This window comes from Schistocerca serialis, chromosome 2 (genome assembly GCF_023864345.2).
Source record: "Schistocerca serialis cubense isolate TAMUIC-IGC-003099 chromosome 2, iqSchSeri2.2, whole genome shotgun sequence".
Classification (NCBI taxonomy): Eukaryota; Metazoa; Arthropoda; class Insecta; order Orthoptera; family Acrididae; genus Schistocerca; species Schistocerca serialis.
The window spans coordinates 209,588,382-209,593,886 of record NC_064639.1 but is presented as its reverse complement, the minus strand read 5'-3'; the positions used below and the strand labels follow the sequence as shown (position 1 = coordinate 209,593,886).

General features: G+C 46.6%; 1 non-coding gene across 1 annotated transcript; it reads right to left on the bottom strand.

Annotated features, from left to right (window-relative positions):
• Nucleotides 1–325: 325 nt before the first annotated feature.
• Nucleotides 326–402, bottom strand: Trnas-cga (transfer RNA serine (anticodon CGA)). The gene has a single exon. It is a non-coding gene; the product is annotated as a tRNA-Ser (tRNA).
• Nucleotides 403–5,505: the final 5,103 nt, after the last annotated feature.

Below are 5,505 nucleotides of genomic sequence, written 5' to 3'. Positions count from 1 at the left end.
ACATGTAATCCTTGGATGACCTGTGTCCACTACTTGTGGATGAAGATTACTGGTTTCCTGAAGGCGTTGCTCCAGGCGACGAAAAATATTCTCATCGGAATGGCATATGCACTAGCAACAGCAGCAGCAGTTTGATTACTGGATGCACCAAAAGCACACCGACGTATTCATCATTTGTGTACTTCATTGGGAAACTGCTATACATGAACTTGACAGGACCAGTTACGGTTGTGCAGTGCACAGTTAATAGACACATGTGTTGCAGTTAAATTGATCCCACAGTCATGTGACAGGCTATTTATTAAACTTCCTGGCAGATTAAAATTGCGTGTCCGACCGAGACTCGAACTCGGGACCTTTGCCTTTCGCGGGCAAGTGCTCTACCAACTGAGCTACCGAAGCACACGACTCACGCCCGGTACTCACAGCTTTACTTCTGCCAGTATCTCGCCTCCTACCTTCCAAACTTTACAGAAGCTCTCCTGCGAACCTTGCACAACTGCACTCCTGAAAGAAGCTCAGTAGGTACAGCACTTGCCCGCGAAAGGCAAAGGTCCCGAGTCCGAGTCTCGGTCGGGCACACAGTTTTAATCTGCCAGGAAGTTTCATATCAGCGCACACTCCGCTGCAGAGTGAAAATCTCATTCAGGCTATTTATTGTCAGGTGATAAAATGATATCCTGCTTATAAACAACGACAATTAGGGAAGAGACGTCTAAAACATAAATAAGGAACCTGACGAGAATTCGAACCACAGCTCCACAGTGCATGTTGGTTTGAGACCCAGAAATCTACTAACTTAGTTACAACGCCTGGTACAGTAGTGTGGGATGGTACATGTTCCTCTGTACATTCCGATACGCCGCACAATTTGACAGGGTCGCCAGTTTTTCGCTTTCATAGATGTGTTTTCAGAATGCACCCAATTTGATTTTGCTTGATAAATTTTTGTCTTGAATCTGGATGAAGAATCACATGTCATCCTCTAAGTGTGGCCTTTTTTCTCTTTGCCCTGTATTTAAAAGAAAAACTTACTAACAAGCAACTACGTTTATCTTTTCCTTCGAAGAAAGATGTTGCTCTGGTGTGAATTTCGCCTGACGTCGGTGTTAATGCCAAACACAGTCAACGACCATGAAACCGTGGTCATATTATTAACATTGTTTGAAATGTTTGAGCGAGCTGGGGGACTTCGGCAGTCGGCGGAATCGCCCGTTATCGGCTGCGGTGTGACGGTATCCTTAACCCATTAATTACCATTGATCATTTTTTGGGACGCAAATATTTTATTTATTTCTACAGAGGCGATGAAACTTCGAGCTTCAGTTGTTGAAATAGTTCAAGGGTTAACTGCCAGATGTTGGTGTCCAACGGGCACAATATTTCGGCGAGCGACCATGTTGCCATCATCAGGTGGGCTGATGAACTGACTGAAGGGGGGCCGGCGCTACTCTTTTATCTCCAGCCCCTCCTCTTAACGATCAGTCGCTCCATCGGCCTTCCGCGTGCAGCATCACTAGCTCTACTGTTCTCGCTGACCCAGTGTTCTCTCCTAGCTCGCGACCAGGTGTGCGCGCTGGCGGAACCTCTGTTGTTCCTCCGGGAGCCCCCTGACTTCGGGTCGACAATGTCAGGAAATACCCCATATGTTGATGACAAGTACTGAACATATGACGTCACCAGATGACGTACCTCGCCGCACGTGCAGCGGTTGAGCCTATCAGTCTGTCGCACCTGATCATTCCAAACTAGATCACTTCGGTGTGGCTATGGATCCACGTGCGTGACTTTAGCACTTGGAGCTCAGGCTTCGAATCTTGCATTGGCAGAAATTATTTTTCTGCGTTGTTAGTGATGTGTCGACAGAAGTGCCGACACAGTGTGATTTGAGGGGACCGCAATGCACGCTATAAACACACGAAGGATGGCGTGAGGTCTGAAACAGGATACGTAATGAATGCTATAAAGAAAAGTACGTAGGTTTTGGAATACTTAACTTTAATCCATCCTTGTTGTATACATCGTTCTTGATGAGACATGCTTTATACGATAAATATCAATTGCTATGTAAGGCTAATGGCGCCTTGCTAGGTCGTAGCCATGGACTTAGCTGAAGGCTATTCTAACTTTCTGCTCGGCAAAGGAGCGAGGCTTCGTCAGTGTAGTCGCTAGCAAAGTCGTCCGTACACTGGGGCGAGCGCTAGTCCGTCTCTCGAGACCTGCCGTGTGGTGGCGCTCGGTCTGCGATCACTAACAGTGCCGACACGCGGGTCCGACATGTACTAATGGACCGCGGCCGATTTAAAGCTATCTCCTAGCAAGTGTGGTGTCTGGCGGTGACACCACAGTTAGTTAAGTATTCACGATGAGGTAAGATTTATTATTTTATTTACCAGTCTTGCGATCTCCGCTGGTTCATTGCAAAGTACAGTACAACAAAAACGTTCCGTACTGCGTCACAGCCGGCCCGTGTCGCCGAGCGGTTCTAGGCGCTTCAGTCAGGAACCGCGCGACCGCTACGGTCGCAGGTTCGAATCCTGCCTTGGGTAGGGATGTGTGTGATGTCCTTAGGTGAGTTAAAGTAGTTGTGAGTTCTAGGGGACTGATGACCTCAGATGTTAAGTCCCATAGTGCTCAGAGCCATTTGAACCATTTATTGAGTCACAAGTAAGTGAGTATAAGCTGCGTATTTGCATCACTACCAGTAATTGACCTACGAGTTCTTTGATAAATAAAATCTGTAAACAAAAGTAGGGCCGTACGGGATTAGCGGAGCGGCCTAGGGCGCTGCAGTCATGGACTGTGCGCCTGGTCCCGGCGGAGGTTCGAGTCCTCCCTCGGGCATGGGTGTGTGTGTTTGTACTTAGGATAATTTAGGTTAAGTAGTGCGTAAGCTTAGGGACTGATGACCTTAGCAGTTAAGTCCCATAAGATTTCACACACATTACATTACAAAAGTAGGAGGGACAAAAGAAAAGAAACACAAAATAAAAACAACTTTTGGCTGGTTACAGCGAGGACAATAATGCTGTATCTTCCACGTTTACAACAGATCACATTTACAAAAGGTGTTCGAAAGCAGAGTAGCCTAATGGAGCGAGGTGCAGCATTGCCACCTAATGACGCTCGTAGGATCGACAAGCCCAATCACTGAACGAGCAGCGAGGTATGTGGCCTGGTGACATCTAATGTTTAACACTTCTCGTCCACTTTCGGGTTATTTCCCGACATTTGCAGCTCATATTAAATTATTTGACTGAGCGTTATCTACGGCGCTTCGGAGTTTTTTTTAACTTAAAATAGGAATCATCCTGTATACAGGGTGTTACAAAAAGATACGGCCAAACTTTCAGGAAACATTCCTCACACACAAAGAAAGAAAATATGTTATGTGGACATGTGTCCGGAAACGCTTACTTAGCATGTTAGAGCTCTTTTTATAACTTCTCTTCAAATCACATTAATCATGGAATGGAAACACACAGCAACAGAACATTTGCACTGAAATGAGGATTGACACATTGTTGGATTAACCATTCGCAGAAGTGTACCCGTGGAGGCCAATCATCTGCTGATAATGCCTGCACACGCTGTACATGGTACGGAAGCAACTGGTTCTCCCGTAGCACTCTCCATACAGTGACGTGGTCAACGTTACCTTGTACAGCAGAAACTTCTCTGTCGTTCTAGGTCTTCCCCAGTCGCGAGTCATAGGCTGGAATGTTCCGTGCTCCCTAAGACGCCGATCAATTGCTTCGAACGTCTTCCTGTCGGGACACCTTCGTTCTGGAAATCTGTCTCGATACAAACGTACCGCGCCACGGCTATTGCCCCGTGCTAATCTATACATCAAATGGGCATCTGCCAACTCCGCATATGTAAACATTACACTGACTGCAAAACCACGTTCTTGATGAACACTAACCTGTTGATGCTACGTACTGATGTGCTCGATGCTAGTACTGTAGAGCAATGAGTCGCATGTCAACACAAGCACCGAAGTCAACATTACCTTCCTTCAATTGGGCCAACTGGCGGTGAATCGAGGAAGTACAGTACATACTGACGAAACTAAAATGTGCTCTAACATGGAAATTAAGCGTTTCCGGACACATGTCCACATAACATCTTTTCTTTATTTGTCTGTGAGGAATGTTTCATGAAAGTTTGGCCGTACCTTTTTGTAACACCCTGTATACTCGTACATCCCCATCCCATAAAAAGTAAGCTGTGTGTGCATTTACACTAAGTTTCAACTTTCTATGAAGAAAGTAGGGTCTGTATAGCTTGTATTCTACTGAGCAAAATCAACGTTGCAAGGACAATGGTCTTCAGAGCAGGCTGTGTCTGGAGCTAGTGTATCGGGCCGCCGCCTGGGGCGCTGTAGGGCGCACCTCGGCACTCGCTGTGTCCAGCTAGGCAGGACTATCTCGGCGTCCAGAATGCCGGTCGCTCATTAGGCCTGGCCGCCCCGCTATTAGCCGGCGTGTCTCCCCCAGCGATAAGGCAGCCCCAACCCCTCCCCTTACCCCACCTCCTTCTGATCCTGACGCTTCCGGAGACGCGGCGCCGCGCCGGTCAATTACGCGGAATTTACGGCGAAACGCTGGGCGCGATGCTATCTGGGTCCTCCTGTTATTAACAGGCCGACCGCAGTGTTTGCCCCGCCCTGCCCTTGCAGCCGCCTTCCGGCTTCCAGCGGCGATGGCCCATTCGCCGGGGCCCCGTTGTCCCGTGTAGGGCCGTCACTGCAACTGGCGTGTGTTTGTTCTCCGCGATAGAGTTCTCGGCACGGGGAACTGTAGGGAAACAGCCTGTGTGTTTGTTCTCCGAGACCCAAACAACGCGGCACACGACGAAGACACTGTATGCATCGGCTGCAATCATTTACACTGATGGGCCAAGACTGGGGTAGACAATCATAAGTAAGCGTCGACTACGGTAGTTAAGGTCGTCCCTGCGTGACTTGTAGGCTAAGTGTGTTGCATACCTATCAGGCGTTACTTAACCATCACCGTCTTTACGTATGCGATCAGCATCTTACCAGTCACCTAGAACCCGGAAGCAGCGAACCGTCTAGAATCTGAGCAAGGATATATAAAGGGCTACGTAACCAACCGAACTCTTTTGTTCTACGTAGACATACCCTTGTCTGTTACTTAAAAATAAACAGAATTTGTAGCAAAATTTAAACTGTCGATGCTTAATTCAGGTTCTGTTAGAAAATTGTTGATTTATAATGTGAAACAGACGTATTTTGTAGTAAAAATAAATAAAGCGATACGGATTTATCATGCAGCGCTAGAAAACACAGTATCCTAAAAAAATAAAAAAATAAAAATAAAATAAAAAAAGCACAAAACAAAAATAAGAGTGTATCAATCATCACTTCGGTTCTTCGATGAACTTAGATAAAACATGTTTCTGTTATTAATAAACGCCTGTCACGTTTATCACAATAACAGGAAACTCCTGCCTTTTATTATAATGAAGCTCGTTCGACTA